This window comes from Gossypium hirsutum, chromosome D03, assembly GCF_007990345.1.
Source record: "Gossypium hirsutum isolate 1008001.06 chromosome D03, Gossypium_hirsutum_v2.1, whole genome shotgun sequence".
In the NCBI taxonomy this organism is placed as follows: Eukaryota; Viridiplantae; Streptophyta; class Magnoliopsida; order Malvales; family Malvaceae; genus Gossypium; species Gossypium hirsutum.
Genome location: NC_053439.1, coordinates 31,219,781 through 31,245,783, shown reverse-complemented (window position 1 = coordinate 31,245,783; position 26,003 = coordinate 31,219,781).

Here is a 26,003-nt window from a genome sequence, read left to right as displayed (position 1 = left end):
TCGGCACTAAGTGTGCGGGCAATAAGTGTTCACGGTCATGAGATTGGCACTAAGTGTGCGGGTTTAAATTGTACAGCACTAAGTGTGCGAGTTTAAAGTACATGGCACTAAGTGTGCGTGGTTGATTATTAAGCACTATGTGTGCGAACCCAATATATATTTTCTATAAATTATTTACATTAAGGGTGCGACCTTACCGAGTCGATTTTGGACAGCGGAAAAGGTAAGTGTGCGAACTTGAAATGCATGGCACTAAGTGTGTGAGTTTAAAGTGCATGGCACTAAGTGTGCGTGGTTGATTATTAAGCACTATGTGTGCGAACCCAATATATATTTTCTATAAATTATTTACATTAAGGGTGCGACCTTACCGAGTCGATTTTGGACAGCGGAAAAGGTAAGTGTGCGAACTTGAAATGCATGGCACTAAGTGTGTGAGTTTAAAGTGCATGGCACTAAGTGTGCGCGGTTGATTATTAAGCACTATGTGTGCGAACCCAATATATATTTTCTATAAATTATTTACATGAAGGGTGCGACTTTACCGAGTCAATTTTGGACAGCGGAAAAGGTAAGTACCTTGAGTTCATGGCTAATAGGCGCTATGTTTATATTTGGAGTTGAGCTTGGTAAGTTTTGAACCTATGTGACGATTATAGTTGAAGTCACGTACATAAGGTTCATTGTGGAATAGGTGAAAGTTCGTTTAATTGTATGATTATAACGAAAATAAAATGATGTATGAAAGGCCAATGTAGGACTTGGTATGAGATTGAACCATAGGGTTTAAGGAACTATGGTATAGTTTGGTATGGATGGAGTACTTAACCTCATTTCATTGTTTCCTGTTGTGATAATTTTATTAATGGATGGTTGTGGAATGCTTATGGCTTACTGAGTTATATACTCATTCGGTGTTTGCTTGTCACCTATTCTAGGTTTCTTGGACTCGTCTCTTTTTGCGTGATCGTGCCGTCGTCGAAGTCATCACACCGGCTAGCAAGTTTTGGTACTTTCTTCTTAGTCGGCTTAGGAGAACATTTCGGCATGTATAGACTATTATGTTGTGTTTGAACTTTGGTATGTAAACTTTTAGCCATGCGAAAATGGCATAAATGTTCGGTTGGGTTTGGTTTCATAACGTTAGGTCGTAAATCTTGATAATTCGACCTTTTTATGCCATATGTCATGGTTGATTATTTTGGTGTTAAAATTCATGATATGGCAATAGTGTAGTAGGGGGATGTTTGACAATGATTAGCCTTTGGCATGGCTAGTCATGATCATAATTTGTGATATGTATGACGAATTACTAGTTAGATCAAGGAGAAATCACGAAATGGGCATAGTTGCTTTCGTAACAGATGCTTGCAGCAGCAGTGACGTGAGATTGAAAAATCACTAAAAATAGTAGGAGTGGAATAAATTGATGAATAAATTATGTATTCGAAGCTCGATGAGTCTATTTTCATATACAAGCAACAAAAAGATCATATGGACAGTATGTTAAGAGATATTCAGGTTCTCGTGAGACAGGGCCAGAACGGTTTCTGGATTCCCTGTTCCGACTTTGGAAATTCATTATAAATTAACCAGAGACAATTAGGAGTCATAACATATATGGATAGATTCCTCTCTGAGTCTAGTTTCTATAGAAACAAACGACATCAGTATTGAAGCTCTGTGCAGGGAGATATCCAGGTCGTAATGCGCAAAGGGCAGTGTAGTCGATCCCTGTAACATGGGAGACTTTTACTAATAAACTGTACTAATTGGCCCAACCAAAAATTCTAGAAAAAAATATGTAGATGGGAATATGAGTCTAGTTTCAGGGAAAAATCACGAAACTGATTTTCGAGTTGTGAAACTCAAGATATGATTTTTAAAGCGACTAGTACGCAGATTAGCAGTGTCTGAGAAATATTTTTATAAAGGGTTTAAAGTCTGTTAACATCTCGTGTTCGACTCCGGTGTCGGTCTCGGGTTTGGGGTGTTACATTTGATTGGTATCAGAGCTATGGTTTAGTCGGTTCTAGGACTACCATAGCACGTATGAGTCTAGCTATACATGCCGAATGTTAATGTTTAACTGTGTGATGACTTCTGACGGTTAAAATTTATGTTTTGATTAGTAAATGGATCCCGGTGTAGAGAGAACCTTGGCGGATGACATTGAAAGTGTAGCGGCTGCTCCTGCACAAGGGACACCGCCTGTTGAACCTCAGTCATCTGTGAATAATCAAGGTGAGGGGGCTAAACAAGCCTTCTTTACCATGATGAATTAGTGGGTCGCGCAGTATGCCTGAACCAATCCGGCTGTCCAACAATTCCCGAATTTGAATAATCCACCCCCGGAGCCAGTAATGCCATCAGTTACTGATCCTGTGAGGCTGAGTAAGCCACTTGTAGACTTGATTAGGAAGCGCGGGGCTGAGGAGTTCAGGGCCATAGTTACTGATGATGCTGAAAGGGCCGAGTTCTGGCTTGATAACACCATTCGGGTGTTTGATGAACTGTCATGCACACCTGATGAATGTCTAAAGTGTGCTATATCCTTGTTGCGGGACTCAGCCTACTATTGGTGGAGGACCCTGATTTCCATAGTCCCAAACGAACGAGTAACTTGGGACTTCTTTCAGACGGAATTTCGAATGAAATATATTAGTCAACGGTTCATTGATCAAAAGCGTAAGGAATTCTTGGAACTCAAGCAAGGCCGTATGACAGTATCTGAATACGAACATGAATTCGTAAGACTCAGTAGGTATGCCCGGGAGTGTGTAGCTGATGAGGTTGCTATGTGCAAAAGATTCGAAGAAGGATTGAATGAAGATTTAAAGCTACTAATGGGTATTTTGGAAATAAAAGAATTCGTAACACTAGTCGAACGAGCCTGCAAGGCGGAAGAACTTGGAAAGGAGAAGAAGAAGGCTGAATTTGAAGCTAGAGACTATCGTAAAAGATCGACGGGTAAAGCTCCGTTCTCAGCCGTAAAGAAGTTCAGGGAGGACACTAATAAGTCGAGGACGACTGCGGGAATTTCCATCAGAGCAAGACCATCGACGGACTCCCGAGCTACTTCGGTAGCTAGTGTGGGCAATAATCGTCTAGAGAAACCTGAATGTCCCCAATGTGGAAGACGACACATAGGTGAATGTTGGGGTAAGTCTATTAACAGGGCTTGTTACGGATGCGGTTCGAAGGACCACTTCATTAGAGATTGCACGGAGCTTGATGAGAAGAATAAGATTCAAGGTGCAAGACCTAGTGGAGTGACAACTAGAGGTAGACCACCGAGAATTTTAGGAGGTAGGGGTGGTAGTCAGAGAGGGACCTCTGATACGGCTGTTCGAGCCGAGAACCGTACTCCTGCTAGAGCATATGCCATTCGCGCACGAGAGGAGGCATCCTCCCCTGACGTCATCACTGGTACCTTCACTCTCTTTGATACTAATGTGATTGCATTGATTGACCCTGGCTCTACTCATTCATCTGTATGCGAAACCTTAGCATCCAGTAAGACTCTACCTGTTGAGTCTACTGAGTTCGTAATTCGAGTGTCAAACCCTTTGGGTCAATGCGTACTTGTTGATAAAGTGTGTAAGAGATGCCCTCTAAAAATCCGAGAATCCTGTCTTCCGGCCGATTTGATGCTTTTGCCGTTTGACGAATTTGACGTTATTCTTGGTTTGGATTGGTTGACCGCGCATGATGCGGTTGTGAATTGCAAAAGCAAGACTATTGATTTGAGGTGCGCAAATAACGAGATAATTCGAATTGAGTCTACGGACTTCAGGGGGTTGCCAGCTGTAATATCAGCAATGTTGGCCCAGAAATATGTAAGAAAAGGGTGCGAAGCATACCTTGCGTATGTACTTGATGACAAAGAGTTAGAAAAGAAACCCGAATTTGTGCCGGTGGTTTGTGAATACCCGGATGTTTTTCCTGAAGAATTACCAGGTTTACCACCTGTTCGGGAGGTAGAGTTTGGTATTGAGCTTGTACCTGGGACTACGCCGATTTCGATAGCTCCGTATCGTATGGCACCAACCGAGTTAAAAGAGTTAAAATCTCAGTTGCAAGAATTGACGGATAGAGGTTTTGCTCGACCAAGTTTCTCACCTTGGGGTGCACCAGTATTGTTCGTGAAAAAGAAGGACGGAACCATGAGGTTGTGCATTGACTATCGTCAACTGAATAAAGTGACGATAAAGAACAAATATCCATTGCCGCGCATCGATGATTTGTTCGACCAACTGAAGGGAGCCTCAGTGTTCTCAAAAATAGATTTGAGATCGGCCTATTATCAGTTGCGAATTCGAGATTCGGACATACCCAAAACTGCTTTCAGAACGAGGTACGGTCACTACGAGTTCTTAGTGATGCCGTTTGGGCTCACTAATGCCCCTGCAGTATTTATGGATTTGATGAATCGGATCTTCAGACCATATTTGGATCGGTTCGTAGTTGTGTTCATTGATGATATCTTGGTCTATTCAAGAGATGAGATCGAACATGCTGAACACTTGAGATTACTGTTGCAAGTTTTGCGGGATAAGAAGTTATATGCTAAGTTCAGTAAGTGTGAGTTCTGGTTAAGAGAGGTTAGCTTCTTGGGTCATGTGGTATCCGCATCGGGTATTCGAGTTGACCCGAACAAAATCTCAGCCATACTTAACTGGAAACCTCCGAGAAATATTACTGAGGTTCGGAGCTTTTTGGGACTCGCCGGTTATTACCGACGATTTGTCAAAGGTTTCTCGATGATAGCCACACCAATGACGAAGCTACTTCAAAAGGATGCTAAGTTCGAATGGACGGAGAAATGTCAGAAAGGCTTCGATCAACTGAAAACTCATTTGACTGAAGCTCCAATTTTAGTGCAACCCGAATCAGGCAAAGAGTTTGTCATTTATAGTGACGCATCCCTACTCGGGTTGGGTTGCGTATTGATGCAAGAAGGCCGAGTTGTGGCCTATGCGTCGAGACAATTGAAGCCACACGAGAGAAATTATCCAACCCATGATCTCGAACTAGCCGCCATCGTATTCGCTTTGAAAATATGGCGACATTACTTGTTTGGCGAAAAGTGCCATGTATTTTCGGATCACAAAAGTCTCAAATATTTGATGACTCAAAGAGACTTAAATCTGCGACAAAGACGTTGGCTTGAGTTGTTGAAAGATTACGAGCTTGTCATTGATTACCACCCGGGAAAGGCTAATGTGGTTGCGGACGCCTTAAGCCGGAAATCGCTGTTTGCTTTACGAGCGATGAATATGCACTTGTCTGTTCTACCCGACAATGTGTTAGTAGCTGAATTAAAGGCCAAACCATCATTGATTCATCAAATTCGTGAAGCTCAGAAAGTCGACGATGAATTGGTTGCAAAACAGGCTGAATGTATTCCGAATATGGAATCCGAATTTCAAATTGATGATGACGATTTTTGAGGTTCAGAAGTCGGTTGTGTGTTCCAAGAAATTCAGAACTCATTTCGATGATTCTGAACGAAGCTCATTGTAGCCGAATGTCAATTCACCCGGGGAGTACGAAAATGTACAACGATTTGAAACGACGGTTTTGGTGGCATGGTATGAAACGGGACATCTCCGACTTTGTTTCGAGATGTTTAATATGTCAACAAGTCAAAGCGGAACATCAAGTGCCTTCAGGATTACTTCAGCCGATCATGATACCCGAGTGGAAATGGGATCGAGTCACAATGGACTTTGTGTCCGGACTACCATTGTCAACAAGTAAGAAGGATGCGATTTGGGTTGTTGTTGATAGACTGACTAAGTCGGCTCACTTTATCCCCGTGCGTACGGATTTTTCATTGGATAAACTAGCCGAATTGTATGTTTCTCAGATTGTGATATTACATGGAGTACCTATTTCTATCGTGTCGGATAGAGATCCGAGATTCACCTCGCGATTTTGGAAGAAATTGCAAGAAGCTTTGGGTACCAAGCTGCATTTTAGCACCGCTTTTCATCCCCAAACCGATGGTCAATCCGAGCGGATAATTCAGATACTCGAGGATATGCTGAGATGCTGCATCCTTGAGTTTAGTGGTTCATGGGAACGGTATGTACCTTTGATTGAATTCGCTTACAACAATAGTTTTCAATCAAGTATTAAGATGGCACCTTACGAGGCTTTGTACGATCGTAAATGCCGTACACCATTGTTTTGGACTGAGCTTGGTGAAAGTAAAATTTTCGGAGTTGATTTGATTAAAGATGCCGAACAGAAAGTAAAGGTAATCCGTGAAAGTCTGAAGGCAGCCACAGATCGTCAGAAATCGTATGCGGACTTGAAACGAAAGGACATTGAATATCAGGTGGGAGATAAAGTGTTCCTTAAAGTTTTGCCTTGGAAAAAGGTACTCAGGTTTGGCCGTAAGGGCAAGTTGAGCCCGAGATTCATTGGGCCGTACGAAATCTCCGAACGAGTTGGTCCGATTGCGTATAGATTGATTTTGCCCCCTCAGCTTGAAAAGATTCACGACGTCTTTCATGTTTCGATGCTTCGACGCTATCGATCTGATCCATCGCATATAATTAGCCCATCAGAGGTTGAAATTCAAGCCGATATGAGTTATGAAGAAGAACCGATACGTATCCTAGCTCGTGAAGTGAAGGAGTTGCGAAACAAAAGGGTTCCGTTAGTGAAGGTGTTATGGCTCAAACATGGGATCGAGGAAGCTACTTGGGAAACCGAGAGCTCGATGAAAGAACGATACCCAAACCTATTTACCGGTAAGATTTTCGGGGACAAAAATTTCTTAAGTGGGGGAGAGTTGTAACAGCCCAAAATTGACCCTAGTCGGGAAGTGGTTTCGGGACCACAAAACTGAGTCATAAAAATAATTAATTTCCATATTCTATGCTTATTATGTGTGTACATGAGTATGTGGAAGTTTCATTCTCCAATTTTGCCAATTGCATGAGAAATTATTAAATAGGGATCGATATGAGACATGGTGAAAATATGATAGGCTAATTTAAAATGGTCTATTAATGCATGTTGTGAAAATGATGGGTTTGCATGTCAAATTACCCAAAATTTGAGCTAGTGGTTGGCCATGCTATGGGTGGAAACATGTTGGGAACATGTTGGCCTAGTGAGGTATGTAGGAAAAAAATAAAATAAGGAGTATGGGTAATAAAGAAAGGAAAAACAAAAAAATGAGTGGTTGTTTCCCCCCCATTGCCGTGAGCTAAAGAAAGGAAAAGAAAAACTTGTTCATCCTTTTTCATCCTCTTTTGACCGAAAATTCTAAGGGAGGAGGAAGGAGTTCTTGCTTCATGTTTGGTTTGGAAGAGAATTAGGAGGAAGTTTGGCCATGCATGTAACTAGATTGAGGTATGTTTGATATTATTCTTTGAGATTCATGTATATTTTAAGTTGTAAGTTTGAAATCTACCTAGCCATGGTTCAAACTTTGTTAAATGATGGAGATGATATTCGGCCATGCATGTTACATTCTTGGTTGGTATTTTGATGTTTGATGTTGTGGTGATGAGGCATGAAGATGAGTTAAGATTCGGCCTAGGTGGAGTTTGTGTTAATGCCATTGCATGCTAAATATGAAGCTTGTTAATGATGCATGTGATGGTGGATTGATGATTCTTGAATCTCTTTTTTTTTACCATTTTTGAGAGAGCACATATGTGCATTGGTTGCTAGATGGGGAAGAATCGGCTAGCAAGTTGTGTGCTAAGGCCGAATATAATTTTTGTAGGTTAACGAGTAATGCATGTGCTAAATTGATGGAAAGGGAGAGGATGCTTTACTAGTGTATAAATGATATAAAGATTTTAGAAATTATTTTTGCTTAGGTGTATGTATGATTAGGTATATTCGGCCATATGAGTAAATATATAGATGATGTTAAATTTGATTATGTATAATGGGCCATAGAGGGTACACATTGTGATATTAACTTTGATTCTCCATAATTGATCAAGTGGGTGATTAGTAAGGGTGATTGCCGAATATACTAACATACATATGCATGTGTCATTGGATTGTAAATATTTAGCAAGGCGGTTAAACTAGTTGATTTATTGATTAAGCTCAAGGAGTTAAAGGAGGAGAATCGAGCAAAGGCAAAGAAAAGATCATCGAGTAGCCGAGTTGGAACCATCTTACCCAACACAAGTAAGTCATTAAGCATATCTTTGGTATTGATTTAAAGGATCGTAATACCTATACCATTGTGTTTAATGAGATGAAATGTATACAAATGTATGTGTAAGTAGAGATGAAATTTGTCGAATGTAAAAAGGAAGTGAAGCCTATTGAGTGGCTGGTTTTCGGCACTAAATGTGCGGGCAATAAGTGTTCACGGTCATGAGATTGGCACTAAGTGTGCGGGTTTAAATTGTACAGCACTAAGTGTGCGAGTTTAAAGTACATGGCACTAAGTGTGCGTGGTTGATTATTAAGCACTATGTGTGCGAACCCAATATATATTTTCTATAAATTATTTACATTAAGGGTGCGACCTTACCGAGTCGATTTTGGACAGCGGAAAAGGTAAGTGTGCGAACTTGAAATGCATGGCACTAAGTGTGTGAGTTTAAAGTGCATGGCACTAAGTGTGCGTGGTTGATTATTAAGCACTATGTGTGCGAACCCAATATATATTTTCTATAAATTATTTACATTAAGGGTGCGACCTTACCGAGTCGATTTTGGACAGCGGAAAAGGTAAGTGTGCGAACTTGAAATGCATGGCACTAAGTGTGTGAGTTTAAAGTGCATGGCACTAAGTGTGCGCGGTTGATTATTAAGCACTATGTGTGCGAACCCAATTTATATTTTCTATAAATTATTTACATGAAGGGTGCGACTTTACCGAGTCAATTTTGGACAGCGGAAAAGGTAAGTACCTTGAGTTCATGGCTAATAGGCGCTATGTTTATATTTGGAGTTGAGCTTGGTAAGTTTTGAACCTATGTGACGATTATAGTTGAAGTCACGTACATAAGGTTCATTGTGGAATAGGTGAAAGTTCGTTTAATTGTATGATTATAACGAAAATAAAATGATGTATGAAAGGCCAATGTAGGACTTGGTATGAGATTGAACCATAGGGTTTAAGGAACTATGGTATAGTTTGGTATGGATGGAGTACTTAACCTCATTTCATTGTTTCCTGTTGTGATAATTTTATTAATGGATGGTTGTGGAATGCTTATGGCTTACTGAGTTATATACTCATTCGGTGTTTGCTTGTCACCTATTCTAGGTTTCTTGGACTCGTCTCTTTTTGCGTGATCGTGCCGTCGTCGAAGTCATCACACCGGCTAGCAAGTTTTGGTACTTTCTTCTTAGTCGGCTTAGGAGAACATTTCGGCATGTATAGACTATTATGTTGTGTTTGAACTTTGGTATGTAAACTTTTAGCCATGCGAAAATGGCATAAATGTTCGGTTGGGTTTGGTTTCATAACGTTAGGTCGTAAATCTTGATAATTCGACCTTTTTATGCCATATGTCATGGTTGATTATTTTGGTGTTAAAATTCATGATATGGCAATAGTGTAGTAGGGGGATGTTTGACAATGATTAGCCTTTGGCATGGCTAGTCATGATCATAATTTGTGATATGTATGACGAATTACTAGTTAGATCAAGGAGAAATCACGAAATGGGCATAGTTGCTTTCGTAACAGATGCTTGCAGCAGCAGTGACGTGAGATTGAAAAATCACTAAAAATAGTAGGAGTGGAATAAATTGATGAATAAATTATGTATTCGAAGCTCGATGAGTCTATTTTCATATACAAGCAACAAAAAGATCATATGGACAGTATGTTAAGAGATATTCAGGTTCTCGTGAGACAGGGCCAGAACGGTTTCTGGATTCCCTGTTCCGACTTTGGAAATTCATTATAAATTAACCAGAGACAATTAGGAGTCATACTATATATGGATAGATTCCTCTCTGAGTCTAGTTTCTATAGAAACAAACGGCATCAGTATTGAAGCTCTGTGCAGGGAGATATCCAGGTCAGTGTAGTCGATCCCTGTAACATGGGAGACTTTTACTAATAAACTGTACTAATTGGCCCGACCAAAAATTCTAGAAAAAAATATGTAGATGGGCATATGAGTCTAGTTTCAGGGAAAAATCACGAAACTGATTTTCGAGTTGTGAAACTCAAGATATGATTTTTAAAGTGACTAGTATGTAGATTGGCAGTGTTTGAGAAATATTTTTATAAAGGGTTTAAAGTCTGTTAACATCTCGTGTTCGACTCCGGTGTCGGTCTCGGGTTCGGGGTGTTACAGCGAAGAAACGAGATCTAAATAGCAAGAATGACTCTCCAAGCTGAATCTGACCTGGAGAAAACGAAACAGCAAGTTAAACTCAAGTGATTAACAAACCAAATCAGAATAGGAAATAGAGTACTTGGGTGGCAAGAAATCTGGAAAAAAAATATGATTAACGAATGGTTCTTGTTGTCAAATGTGGTGCAAAGATAGATCTTGAACTTTGGGAATGGTCGAAACGAACAAGAACAATAAAATCTGAAACGAAACAGGAAGACCAATGTAGAATCAATTAGATCTGAAATTAAAATAATCAAAACAATAAAAGAGGGGTTTGGACGGCAAGAAAGATGTGTTTGGAGAATCAAAACATTTCTTGATGTCCAAGGGTGGTGCCGATCAGATTCTTGAAGGTTGAACGGGGCTGGAAACGCAATAAGAGAACTTAAACAAGTTAGATAATGAAATCGACACAAGCAGAAATTAAAAAGAGATTGAACAGCAAGAAAATAAAGATAAAGTCCTAAGAAGCCTTAAAATCCATAAAGATTTCACAACTCCCTTCAAACGACTCTAATCTTCCCTCTAATGAAGAGCGATGGCAAGAAGAAGGCTGAAGATGGCTCCCACAATCTAAAAGATTGTTAAAAATGCTTCTAGAGAAAACTTAAGAGAAGTTTCTTGGAGAAAAACTCAAGTGAATTTGCAAGCAATCAAAATCTGATTTCAAGTGTATTGTTGCATGTATGCCCGACCAAGCCTTACATATATATAGGCCTCTATTATTTTCCTAACCCTATTAGACAACTAAAACTAAAACTAAAAAAACTCCTAATTATTTCATTGAAAGGGCAATTCGGCCAAGGGCTTTTAATTTGGCCTCTTGGACTGAATATTTACATAGCAATTAATTTATAAAGTCTAAAATTGAAACTAAGCACTTAAAGAATTAAAATTTTACAAATTGGGCCACTTTGACAATTTGGCATGATTTTCAACTAAGTCTCATTTAACTTTCTGGATTGGGCTTGGAACATCGTATTGGGCCTTGCCTTCAAGAACTTGGGCTTGTAGTCCGTTTCCTATCGAAATTGGTTTGTTGATGCTCGTAACGGAGATCCAATGCACCTTAGCTGCAAGATTCGATTTCTTGGACCAAGACTTCCAAGATTTGAAATCTTGATTTTCTTGATTCTTAAAATCGCTCCAAACAGCAAAATTGGACCAAGATTCGGTTTCTTGATTTTCTTGAAAACAAGAAAGTGAATCTTGATTTTCTTTTTCCTTCGTGTACACATCTAAGGCCTTGCTAATAAATTCTTGAATGGTTCCATTTAGTTTTGAACGCATTTGTCTGACCTTTGACCTCGTTATTTGGGCATTGTGGTAATTTGAGCCCATCACGTTCCTGAGCTTGAATTGGGCCTTTGTGACTCGTATCATTTTTTATTGTGGGAGTCATCTTCAGCCTTCTTCTTGCCATTGTTCTTCATTGGAGGGAAGATTAGAGCCGTTTGAAGGGAGTTGTGAAATCTTTCTTGATTTCAAGGCTTCTTAGGACTTTATCTTTATTTTTCTTGCTGTTCAATCTTTTTAATTTTCTGCTTGTGTCGATTTCATTATCTAACTTGTTTAAACTCTCTTGTTGCATCTCCAACCCTGTTCAACCTTCAGGGATCTGTTCGGCATCAACCTTGGACAACAAGAAACGTTTTGATTTCACAAAACCCCTCTTTATTGCCGTCCAAACCCTAGATCTAATTGTTTTTGTGATCTGTAGAGTTTTTTTGAAATTAACTTGCTATCTTGTGTTCTTGTTTTCAGATTCGACTGTTCGGAACCTATCTTGAATTCTATTCCGTGTTCTTGGCTTCCAAGATTAGCTATCCATAAGTGTTTTTAATTCTTGGCTGATCTTTTATTGATTTGTGTATTTTCGTTTCAGATCTAATTGATTCTAAACTGAATTTTTTGTTTCATTTCAGATCCAAGCATTTAGAGTTTTCATAGGAGTTTCCCGTGACTTGACAACTCAATCTTGGTTCGTGCGTCCAAAGGAGCTATGTTTAAGTGAACCAACGCATCGGCTTGAGAACAAGTCACTTCGAAGAAGGGGGGATGATACGACCATGCCCCGAAAACGCCCTTGGTCCAGTTCATCAAGCGCCATTCGAAAACTTTCACAAGCTGAATTAACTTGTTCCAGCTCCATGGAGTTCAATTCGAGCTGATTCTAGCTCGTTGAGCTTAATTCGCTTTTATTTAATTTCATGCATTTTTAATTTGCTGGATTAAATTAAATGAGTGTGTTTATTAAATTTAGTTCAGCTCAAATAAGTGTTAGAATTAATTTTAGTTCAGCTTAAATAAGTGTTAGTAATTAATTTGTTTAAATCTGAACAAATTTAAGTATTTGTGTTTAATGTGTTTCATGCATGCTTTAATATGTTTTAGTTATTACATAGCATAAATAAGCCTGTTTCATTACATCTAATTAATGTGTCTTGTTTTTTATTTAATATGTCTAAATTCAGCTGAATTTTACTTTGTCTTGCTGCTGAATTCATTGTGTCTTGAGCTCATTCAATTTGCTGAAAGACCAAGTTGGATCCAAGAGGCGATTGGCCTTTCCAAGTACTCGAACGGATCAATGATAATGCATACAAAATTGACCTACCCGGTGAGTACAATGTAAGTTCTACTTTCCATGTGGCTGACTTATCTCCATTTGATTTTACAGATTCGAGGATGAATCTTTTTGAGGAAGGGGGAATGATATGAGTCACAAAGGCCCAATTCAAGCTCAAGAACGTGATGGGCTCAAATTACCACAAGGCCCAATAACGAGTTCAAAGGCCAGGCAAATGCGTATGAAACTAAATGGAATCATTCAAGACTTCATTAGCGAGGCCTTAGGTGCGTATACAAAGGAAAAAGAAAATCAAGATTCACTTTCTTGTTTTCAAGAAAATCAAGAAACCGAATCTTGGTCCAATTTTGCTGTTTTGAGCGGTTTCAAGAATCAAGAAAATCAAGATTTCAAATCTTGGAAATCTTGGTCTAAGAAACCGAATCTTGCAACTAAAGCGCATTGGATCTTAGTTACAAGCATCAATGAACCAATTTCGAGAGAGAACGGATCACAAGCCCAAGTTCTTGAAGACACAGCCCAATAAGATGTTCCAAGCCCAATCAAGAAGTTCAAACTAGACTTAGTTGAAAATTAGGCCAAATTGTCAAAGTGGCCCAATTTGTAAAATTTTATTTGTTTAAATACTTAGTTTAATTTTTAGACTTTATGATTAAATTCTTATGTAAAAAAATTCAGCCCATTAAAAGCCTTGGCCGAATTTCCCTTGAAGTTAATAATTAGGTTTTTTTTTAGTTTTCCTATTAGGGTTAGGAAAATAGATAGAAGGCCTATAATAAGGCTTGGCCGGCCACCTTATACACAATTACATTGAATTATATATTGAATTCATATTTTTTTTGTGGAGTGAAAACTCTCTTTGAGTTTCTCCATGAATTCTCTCTTGAGTTTACTTTTGATGTAATTTTAACAATCTTTTTTATTGTGGGAGCCATCTTCAGCCTTATTCTTGCCATTGTCCTACATTGGAGGGGAGATTAGAGCCGTTTAAAGGGAGTTTTGAAATCTTTCTCGATTTCAAGGCTTCTTAGGACTTTTCTTTATTTTCTTGGTATTTATTCCTCTTTAATTTTTCTGCTTGTGCTGATTCATTGATTAAATTGTTTTAATCTCTCTTGTTGCGTTTCCAGCCCTTTCAATCTTCAAGAATCTGTTCGGCACCAGTCTTGGGCATCAAGAATCATTCTTGATTCATAATTCTTCTTTTTATTGCCGCACAAAACCTAGGTCTACTTCAATTTGGGGTTTCGTGATCTGTCGAGTCTAATTTTTCTGTTTTGTGTTTACTTGTCAGATTCGGCTGATTGGAGACTTTTCTTGAAGTTTAATTTCGTGTTCTTGGCTTCCAAGAATCCCTATTAATAAGTGTTTCAGTTATTGGTTGTTTCTTTATTGTTTTGGGTGTTTCGTTTCAGATCTGTTGATTCTAAGTTTAATTTTCTGTTTCGTTTCAGATCCAAGCGTCTAGTGTTTTCATAGGAGTTTTTCGTGACTTGGCAACTCGATCTTGGTCTGCGCGTAACCCTCTATCAGTGATATACAGAGGGCAATTTCGTCGAGACAACCCGTTCTTGTACCTATGTATAAGGAAAATTGTTTGAACACTAACGAATTATTCAAAAACCTGCCTTCGTCTGTTTTGTCTCTCTTGTAGGATTTTCAAGATGTTTTTCCGAAAAAAACTCCGAGTTGACGTCCACCACTCCGTGGAATTGAACACCAAATTAACTTTGTACCCGAGGCTGTTATACCAAATTTTCCCACTTATAGAACCAATCTTGACGAGACCAAAGAGTTACAAAAACAAATTGGTGAATTGATGGACAAAGGTTACATTCGAGAAAGCCTTAGTCCTTGTGATACGATTCCACCCCGAGAACGACCATTGGTTTAGCCTACAAGCGAGGCTCATCATTTTTGCAAGCTGAACGTAGCTCAATTTCATTTCTTGGAGCTCCATTTAGCTCATTTCCAGCTTCTTCAAGCTCAATTAGCTCAAACTTAGCTCAAGGAGCTCGCTTTTAATTTTCGTTTAACTTGCTGGAATAAATAACTTTAGTTGCTGAATTAGTTAAATAATTAATTAGCTAATTTAATTAATAAAATCTGGACATACAAAATTTTGTGATAAATGTGTTTAATTAAATGTTATTAATGTGTCTAATTTTATTACATGCTTTAATGATGTCTAAGTCATAGCCGAATTTATGTTGTCCAAATCAAACATGTTTTAATTGTGTCCTAAGGGGTTGTCGAATTTAATGTACAGCATTTTAATGTTATTTACTACTGAATTTATTGTGTCTAAAATGCATTTGATTAATTTGCTGCAGGTGCACTACACTTGGACGTTCTAGGTACATGAAGGAATTAAAGAAGGTACATTCCCTTGGACGGCACCATGCATGGAACACATTTAAATTGGTGTGCTGATGGTTGATTATTCTAAGTGACTATTCGGCTAAGAGGATATGTTGTTTCCTACTCCCAAGCTATCCATTCAGCTGAACTTATTCCATTCACATTGCTGGACATAATTTCACATGCATTGGCTATTTGTTTCCAAGCTTTCACACCTTAAAAGACTGCTCAATATCTCTTAAATTGCTGGTCACTTTTCAGCAATAGTTGAAACTTAAATGAGCTCTTTTAAGCACATCAACCAAATCTAGCTGCCATGCATTTTCCAAGCTTCCAAGTACATTGCTTATTCTAGAAGCGGACCATTGGAGCTCCCTATTCAGCTGAACCTTACCAGCAAAATTAAATGAATTTTGTTTGCTTAATTTTTAAGAAAAACATTTGACTATTCGGCTAGCTTAGTCCTTGCTTATAAATAGTTGAAAATTTCATTTTGTGAAGGACTTTTGAACCTTAATGAATTGCTGTCTATTTGTGCAGAGATTTTCTTCTCTTAAAATTTCATCCAAAAACTTTGTTGACTTATCTGACTAGTTAGTGGCGTCAACCCGTTTTTGTTCAACCCAACTTATCACGATTTCATGTGGCGTTCAATCTAAATTATACCAAGGTTCCTATCTATTATAGATAGTGGGTCGAGTTTTCCCTATCCATCTCCTAAACAACTTTAGAACCTATAAGTTTTGGGTCAACCTTCAATCGAAGTGTTGGTTCACTCTTGTTCTTAAGTTACCATTTTAATTCTAATTACCGAGTTTTCTTTTATTTTACAATCAAGCCTCAATAATTCGATTAGCCATCTTATTCTTAAGTCTATCCTTGACATCCTTAAACCACATTTAGCTTAATATCTGACTTCATTCCATCTCAAATGATTCTTCTTTGGTTTAATGATCGGTAAACTATACGACTCGGATTAATCTACGAGGCTGGGGCGTATCACCTTGTGCTGTCCCCGTTCTTTTGGTTCCAAAAAAGATGGTACATGGAGGATGTCTGTTGATTGTCGTGCGGTGAATAAAATCACCATCAAATATCGTCATCCAATTCCTCGGCTAGACGATATGCTAGATCAACTAAGTGGAGCCAAATTGTTTTCTAAAATTGATTTGAAAAGAAGTTATCACCAAATCCGCATGCGAGAAGGTGACGAATGGAAAACGGCCTTCAAAACAAAACACAGTTTGTATGAGTGGTTGGTCATGCCATTTGGCTTAACCAACGCTCCTAGCACTTTCATGAGATTAATGAACTATGTCTTAAGATTTTTCATTGGTAAGTTTTGTGTTGTTTATTTTGATGACATCCTTATATATAGCAAATCATTGGAAGAACATTTGGAGCATCTCAAATCTGTATTGGAGGTTCTACATAAAGAAACTCTCTATGCTAATTTCAAGAAATGCACTTTTTGTTCTGATCAAGTTATTTTTCTTGGCTTTGTAGTTAGTTCGAAAGGTTTGGAAGTGGATCAAGAGAAGATAAAGGTTGTTCGAGAGTGGCCGAGACCCACAAATATTAGCCAAGTGAGGAGTTTTCATGGTTTGGTGAGTTTTTGTAGGCGATTTGTGCCTCATTTCAGCTCCATCGCCGCACCATTGACGAGTGTCATTAAGAAAAATTTGACGTTTCATTGGACTGATGAAAAAGAGAAGTCTTTTAATGAAATTAAAGATTGTCTTACTAATGCACCTCTACTTGCACTACCTGATTTTTCTAAAACCTTTGAGCTTGAATGTGATGCATCAGGTGTGGGAATTGGCGCTGTTCTAACCCAAGACAGAAGGCCCATTGCTTATTTTAGTGAAAAACTTAATGGCGCATCACTTAACTATCATGTTTACGACAAAGAAATGTACGCCTTAATACGAGCTCTTAAAACGTGGCAACATTATCTTTGGCCAAAAGAGTTCATCATTCATTCTTATCACGAATCATTGAAGTACATCAAGGGCAAACACAAGTTGAACAAGCGTCATGCCAAATGGGTTGAGTACGTTGAATCCTTCCCTTACGTTATTAAGTACAAAAAATGTAAAGATAACATTGTCGCCGATGCTCTTTCGCGAAGGTATACATTATTAAATTTTCTTGAATCGAATTTTCTTTGTTTCCAATTTTTGAAGGATTTGTATACTAATGATGTTGATTTTGGAGAAATTTATTCTGCTTGTAAGTATTTTTCCTTTGAGAATTACTATAGATATGATGGTTTCTTTTTTAAGGAAAAGAGGCTTTGTGTTCCACAAGGCTCTGTTCGTGAATTACTAGTCCATGAAGCACATAGTGGAGGACTTATGGGACATTTCGGTGTTCGTAAAACTTTAGCAACTCTCAATGAGCACTTCTACTAGCCTAGAATGAAACGAGATGTTGAACGAGTTTTTGAAAGGTGTTTAACATGCAAACAGGCCAAATCAAAGGTTCAGCCGCACGGTTTGTATACCCATTTACCTTTTCCCGAAGGTCTTGGATGGATATATCCATGGATTTTGTCCTTAGATTACCTAAAACAAAAACGGGAAAAGATTCTATTTTTGTTGTAGTAGATCGATTCTCTAAAATGGCCCATTTTATCGCCTGTAAAAAAACTGATGATGCCGTTCATGTTTCCAACCTTTTCTTTAGGGACATTGTACGATTGCATGGGCTACCGTGAACCATTGTCTCCGATGATCATACAAAATTTCTTAGCCACTTTTGGAGGTCTTTGTGGAGTAAATTTGGGACTAAGTTATTATTTTCGACCACCTGTCATCCTCAAACGGATGGACAAACGGAGGCAGTCAACCGAGTCCTATCTACTCTATTTAGAACCGTTATTCAAAAGAATTTGAATTCTTGGGAAGAATGTTTACCGCACGTTGAATTTGCTTACAATCGATCAATCCATACAGAGACCCAACATACACCTTTTGAAATTGTTTACGGTTTTAATCATTTGACTCCCCTAGATTTAATTTCTCTTCCTAACGACCAATTGATACATGTTGATGCTAGGTAAAAGGCCGACTTTGTGAAAAATCTACATCGAAAGGTACGGACCAACATTGAAGCTAAAGCTGAATCCTATGCTAAACAAGCCAACAAAGGACGAAAAAGAGTAATTTTTGAACCCGAAGATTGGGTTTGGGTTCATATGCATAAGGAACATTTTCGAACTCAAAGAAGGTCCAAATTATTACTGAGAGGAGATGGTCCCTTTCAAGTTCTCGAATGTCTAAATGATAATTCATATAGACTTGATTTGCCTAGTGAACATCATGTTAGTGCCAGCTTTAATGTCACTGACTTATCTCCCTTTGAAACCGATTTCGACTTGAAGACAAGTCATTTTGAAGAAGGGGGGAATGACGTGACCACATCCCAAGCTCCACCAATCCCTCATTTTGATTCCATCGAACTCCTAAAGGGACCAATGACTCAAGCTCGATCCAAGCGACTTCAAGAAGCTGTCTACACATTATTTCATAGATTTTGGCAGGAAGATCAGCTTGCTATCGAAGGGAAGGCTCGGGCTGATCAATTGAAGAATCCATGCACCTTAGTGCAAGCCGACTTTAGCTCAATTTCAGCTCCTTTAGCTTATTCCAGCTCCAACCAGCTCACTTGAGCTCAATTTCGTCCATTTGATCTCCAATTAGTTTTCTATCAACTCGTTAATTTTATCGTTTAACTAAATTGAGTCTTAGTTTTATTTTAATTATTTTACTACAGCTCATGATCGAATTCTCTAGCTCATTTCAGCTCATTAAGAATTTCATCCATGATTGAGCTAGCCGAATTTATTATTAGTTTTGTTTTATTTATGTGTTTTTAAATTTGTTAATTTTAATATGTCTTGTTATTATCTTGTCTAAGATCAGCCGAATATATATTGAATCTAATTTGCTTTTGGCTTTTATAGGTACATCCGAATGTGGGAACACTATTATTGATGATTCATGAACGGCCTGGTTCAATGTACGTGCGGGTACATGAATGACTACATGAAATGAATGAATGCCTTAAGGGAGATGCATGTATGGTTCATTACAATGAATGGAAGAATGCATGAATGATCATCTACATGCATCGTCTGCTGTCCATTGGTCTCCTATGTACTTATTCGGCCAAGAAGCATCTTTTGGAGAGTCCATTCGCACTTTGGCTGAATCTAGACATGGCCGAATTTCTTCCATGCATTCACAAGCAACCAATACATTTCCTTAGCTATGAAGCTGATCATTGAACTCCTCATTCAACTGAATATAGTCTTAGTTAATAGAAAATACATTGTTAGATTAATTCACACAATTAAAGTCGAATTGCTTAGTTCTTAAGTTTGTCTATTCGGCTATCATATGTAAACTATAAATAGTTTATTTCTCTTTGTAAAAAGTTTAGACATTTTGAATCATTAAAACTTGATTGTGAGGTTGCTTCCTTTCTTCTTTCGTTCGAGTCTCGAAGCGACTTATCTAGCTAGCTAGTGGCGTCAATCCGAACTCAATTGAACTTATCACCAAATCGGTGTGGCGGTCAACCATCGTTTTATACCTTTGGTTCTTACCTCATTATAGGTAACGGGTCAAGGTCCGCCTTCTACTTTTCATCTAACCCACCTTAAGCAATATAAGACTTGGGGCAATACTTTGATAGGATTGAATCATTCTGGAAGCTTGAGTTTGTTTCTCCATTCCCTTAATCTATCAACTTACAATTCTATTTTCCTTTGTTAAGCAGAACCTATCAATCATCAATCCAGGCCATCTTTGAACCCATTTTGACTACTTCCACTTATAAATCAACATAACTCCATCTATCAACAAATTTGAACGAACTTCTCGTCGACGATCGGGAAACTTAAGTGAATTTGACTCAATCAATCGAGCCGGATTACGTCACATGGTCACGTCAGTTTTATTGCAAGTAGTAAAGTGTGGCATTTTGGAAAACTGATCTATAACCACAAATATGGAATCTTTGCCATTGTTAGTTCTAGGAAGACCTAGAACGAAGTCCATTGATATGTCGATCCAAGGCCCTTCAGGAATAGGCAATGGAGTGTACAAACCATGTGGTTTGACCTTCGACTTGGCCCTTTTGCAAGTGATACATCGGTCACAGACTCGTTCCACATCTCTTTTCATTCTCAGCCAATAGAAGTGCTCGCGCAAAGTGGCCAACATCTTTACAACTCCAAAATGGCCCATGAGGCCTCCACTATACGCCTCATTCACCAAAACATTTCGTACAGTGCCTTGAGGAATACAGAGTTTTCCTTCTCAAAAAAGTTAATCATTTTGTTGATAAAATTTCTCATATGATCCAATTTCACAAACTTTGTACATTTCAGCAAAGTCAGGTTCATTTACATATAATTCTTTCAAATATGAAAATCCCAACAATTTTGATTCGAGTGAATTAAAAAGGGCATACCTTCTCGACAACGCGTCCACTGCGACATTTCCTTACCTTTCTTGTATTTGATGACGTACGGAAAGGATTCAGAAATTCCATTCACTTGGCATGTAGTTTGTTTAACTTGTGTTGCCCCTTGAGATGTTTTAACCTTTCGTGGTTCGTATGGATAACAAATTCTTTGGGCCATAGATAATGCTGCCACGTTTCCAAGGCCCGAATCAAGGCGTACATCTCCTTGTCGTAAGTAGGATAGTTAAGTGTTGCCCCATTCAATTTTTCACTAAAGTAGGCTATCAGTCGTCCGTCTTGCATTAGTACAACTCCAATGCCTAAGCCCAAGGCATCGCACTCGATTTCAAAAGTCTTATTGAAATCTTGCAAAACAAGCAAAGGGCTGATGCGAACCGGCTCGGTGATGTGAGTCGAGTCGTTAATGTACTTGATCGTTAAAATGAGAAGTATCGCTCGATTTAAAATAAAGGGGTTAAATTCGGCTAAGTGTGGTATTTGGTTTCCAAAATAGGTTCAAGATGTCTAAGTAAGATATGTAATGGATTTGGTTAAGTGAAGAGGCTAAAGGTTATTTGAAGATGGATTTGCAGATGGCTCGAATGGCTTAAAGGTCAAGAAGGAACCAGTACTAAAATGAAGTACTAACCTGATTCTTATAAGACACTTAAAGGTGGTGGAAAGGACCTTGACCCGCTAACTATAAGAGTTAGGAACCAAAGGTATCAAATGGTTGAATGCCACACTTGGGATTGAGTGATAAGTTCGAAGCAACAAGGAAGATGCCACTAGCAAGCTAGATAATTCTACTTGAGTCTAAAGTGAAATAAGAGAGTTGAAAAAACTCACAAAATGTATAAACATTAAAAGTTATCTAACCTCAAACAATGTCTTCTTACAAACTATTTATAGGCACTATTATGACTGTTCAAATGCCTATTTGTGACCTTTCACCTTTAGCAATTAAATAAAGTTCTTACAAGCTTTAATTTCATATTAAACTCATGTAAGGAAGCCAATGAGTCATGCCTCTTCATTGGAATCTGATGTAGTTGAAAAGGCATGTCAATTCTCCTTAATAAAGACTTTAAGCATCCTTAATGATACGAGTCACAAAGGCCCAACTCAAGCTCAAGAACGTGATGGGCTCAAATTACCACAAGGCCCAATAACGAGGTCAAAGGCTAGGAAAATACGTATGAAACTAAATGGAATCGTTCAAGACTTCATTAGCAAGGCCTTAGATACGTATACAAAGGAAAAAGAAAATCAAGATTCACTTTCTTGTTTTTAAGAAAATCAAGAAACCGAATCTTGGTCTAATTTTGCTGTTTTGAGCTATTTCAAGAACCAAGAAAATCAAGATTTCAAATTTTTGAAATATTGGTCCAAGAAACTGAATCTTGCAGCTAAGGCACATTGGATCTCAGTTATGAGCATCAACGAACCAATTTCGGGAGAGAACGGGTTACAAGCCCAAATGTTCGAAGAAACGACCCAATAAGATGTTCCAAGCCCAATCAAGAAATTTAAATTAGCCTTAGTTGAAAATCAGGCCAAATTGTCAAAGTGGCCTAATTTGTAAAATTTTATTTTTTTAAATACTTAGTTTAATTTTTAGACTTTATGATTAAATTCTTATGTAAAAAAATTCAGCCCAAGAAGCCCATTAAAAGCCTTGGCCGAATTTCTGTTGAAGTTAATAATTAGGTTTTTTTTAGTTTTCCTAATAGGGTTAGGAAAATAGATAGAAGGCCTATAATAAGGCTTTGTCGGCAACCTTATACACAATTACATTGAATTATATATTGAATTCAGATTTTTTTTGTGGAGTGAAAACTCTCTTTGAGTTTCTCCAAGAATTCTCTCTTGAGTTTACTTTTGAAGTAGTTTTAACAATCTTTTTGATTGTAGGAGCCATCTTCAACCATCTTCTTGCCGTGTTTTTACATTGGAGGGAAGATTAGAGCTGTTTGAAGGGAGTTGTGAAATCTTTCTTGATTTCAAGGCTTCTTAGGACTTTATCCATCTTTTTTTCTGTTTGTTCTTTTTTAATTATTTTTGTTTGTGTCAAATTGTTGATTAACTTGGTTTAATTGTTCTTTTTGCGTTTCCAGCCATTCCAAGCTTCAAGGATCTATTTTGCAACATTTTTTGGCATCAAGAAATGTTTTTTATTCATCCTTTCTTGTCGCCCAAGTATCATTCTATTTCAATTTGGTATTCTTGGTCTTTTAAGTTTAATTTTTCGTTTTCTGTTTTAGCCCAAGTGTTTATAGCTCTCGTTGGACTTTCCCGTGGCTTGACAACTCGATCTTGGTCCGCGCGCGATCCTGTATCACTTAATGTCTTTGATTGTTGTCCCTTAAGCTCCCTTGTAACCACATGATAAAAGCTTGTGTAACATCCTCCTAAATGGCACCATGATGAAGACTTAAGACTCCAAAAACGTTCATACTTGAAGAGTCTTTTTTGGTCCATTAAACAGCCTCCTTAATGTTCTCTTAAAAGCTTCGAAACTGTCCCACTTTGAAGAGTCTTTAATCATATGAAAAGTCACCTGCAAAATAGATATTTAAGATTAAATACTAACTTAAAACATAATAAAAACAACATATTTAATAACTCTCATGCACACAAATTAACTGACCATGCAACTTAAATCACCTTATTTAAAATGAAAATAAACACACTTTAATTTATGCATTAAAATAAAACAACCAATTAAATAACATACTTATATAAACAAACTCAAACATATTAATTAACTAAGATGCATAAATGCAAGGTGTAAGATGCAAACTAAATGAACAAATGAGTTACTTAATGCATGACTTAATTTAATAATGCAAACTTAAACTAACATGGAAGTTACATAATGCATGTCATAGTTAAGAGATGTAGATTAATAATGCAGGACATTAATTAAAGATGCATATTTAATGATGTTAAAACTAAAACATAATTAAAGACACAAAAGTAAATGAATTAAAGTCCTTATTCCAACAACCAAATTAACAAACTAAAATTAAAAACTTCATTTTGCACTTAGGCCCTTTGAGTTTGGGCCAATCTCGATGTCGTCGTGTTGTGTCGTAACATGATGCGACTGGGATCGCATCAGGGGTGTTAGTTAAGAGATCTTTAATTAAATTAAAAGAACGCTCCTGTTCATCACTCCAAAAGAAAGTACAGTTTTTCTTAATGACACTAGTTAATGGAGCAGCAACGGTGTTGAAATTTGGAACAAAACGCCTATAGAAGCTCGACAAACCATGGAACCTCCGAACTTGACTGATGCTTGTGGGTCTTGGCCATTCTTGTATCGCTTTAACCTTCTCTTGGTCAACTTCAAGTCCCTTTGAGTTGACAACAAAACCTAAAAAGACAACTTGATCAGAACAAAAGGTACACTTCTTAAGGTTGGCATACAACGTTTCCTTTCGTAACACTTCCAACACAGCTCGCAAACGTGCCACGTGATCTTCTAATGACCTACTATAGATAAGAATTTTGTCAAAATATACAACATAAAATTTTCCAATAAAAGTACGCAAAACATAATACATTAAACACATAAATGTGTTGGCTGCGTTAGTTAAACCGAATGGCATAACCAGCCATTCATACAACCCATGCTTGGTCTTAAAAGCCGTTTTCCACTCATCCCCTTCTCGCATCCGGATCTGATGATACCTACTCTTAAGATCAATTTTGGAGAAGAGTTGAGCCTCGCTTAGTTCATCTAACATGTCATCAAAGGTACGGGATGGGATGCCTATACTTGATAGTAATTTTATTTGCCGCTCGGAAATCCACGAACATATGCCAAGTACCATCTTTCTTGGGTACCAAAAGTATGGGCACAGCGCACGCACTTAGACTTTCCCATATGTACCCCTTTTCCATCAATTCGACCACTTGTCGTTGCAACTCTTTAGTCTCTTCGGGGTTGCTATGATATGCTGGGAGGTTCAAAATTGTGGCTCCAGGAATGAAATTGATTTGGTGTTCTATCACTCGAAGGGGCGGTAGGCGACTAGGAATGTCCTCCGGGAACATGTCTTCGAAATCCTGCAACAAAGTAACAATCGAAGATGGAAGTGAAGCATCCAATTCGTTAGTATTAAGGAAGTTTTCTTTATACATGAGAACAATCATTAGTTGCTGAAGAAGCAACGATTTCCTAATCTCTCGCTCCTTAGCATAAACACTCAATTTTTCAATCCCTCGCTCATCTTGTTCTTCTTGTCTATTGCTAACTTTTACCTCATTCTCCTTGCTCTTATCTCTTGATTTTACCTCACTTTTTCCTTTTGTTTTTCACTCTTTTTTTATTTTTCTATCTTTTCTTTTTGTTCCTTTGCTCTCATTTGCTGAACAGAATTTTTCAATTGCACTTGATCCTCGTACACTTGTTTGGGAGTCATGGGAACCAACGTCACACTCTTTCCATGGTATTCGAAAGTGTAACAATTTGTGTACCCGTTGTGAATGGCTCGTCGGTCAAATTGCCATGGCCTTCCCAAGTGTAGATGACCAGCATGCATCAGGACCACATCACATACAACTTCGTCGCTATATTTACCGATAGAAAAAGGTATGATGGCTTGTTTGGTGACCTTTAATTCGCCTCTGTCATTGAGCCATTGTAGCTTGTAAGGTTGAGGGTGTTTCATTGTCGGCAATCCGAGCTTTTCTATGAGCATGCTGCTAGCGACGTTTGTGCAGCTTCCCCCGTCAATAATCATACTACAAACTTTGCCCCAAATATGGCACCTCGAATGGAAAATGTTCTCGCGTTGTTGTTCATCTTTGGTGCTTTGAATAGTCAAACTTCATTTTACAATAAATAATTCTCCTTCAACGATAAATTCAAGTTCTTCTTCCTTCTCTTCGTCGGTGGGAGAGTCAGACTCATTCTCTTCCTTATCTTCAGATTCAATTTTGCCATTGGGCTTTATAGTCATCAGCCGTCGGTTTGGGCATTAACTTGCTATATGGTCTCGCTCGAGACACTTGAAACACTTAATGTCTCGAGTGGAATTGCGCCCGGCTTCATTGTTACTTTTTCTTGTCTCCCCACTCAGTTTGTTGGCTTTTGGATTCGTAATAAATTCTCGCGCCCGAATGAAATTCTCCTTTTTACCGGTTCCTTGGCTCCATTTTGAAGTAGGAGTGGAGTTTGGATAGGCTCCACGAACATGGCCTTTTCTTTTGAGCTATTT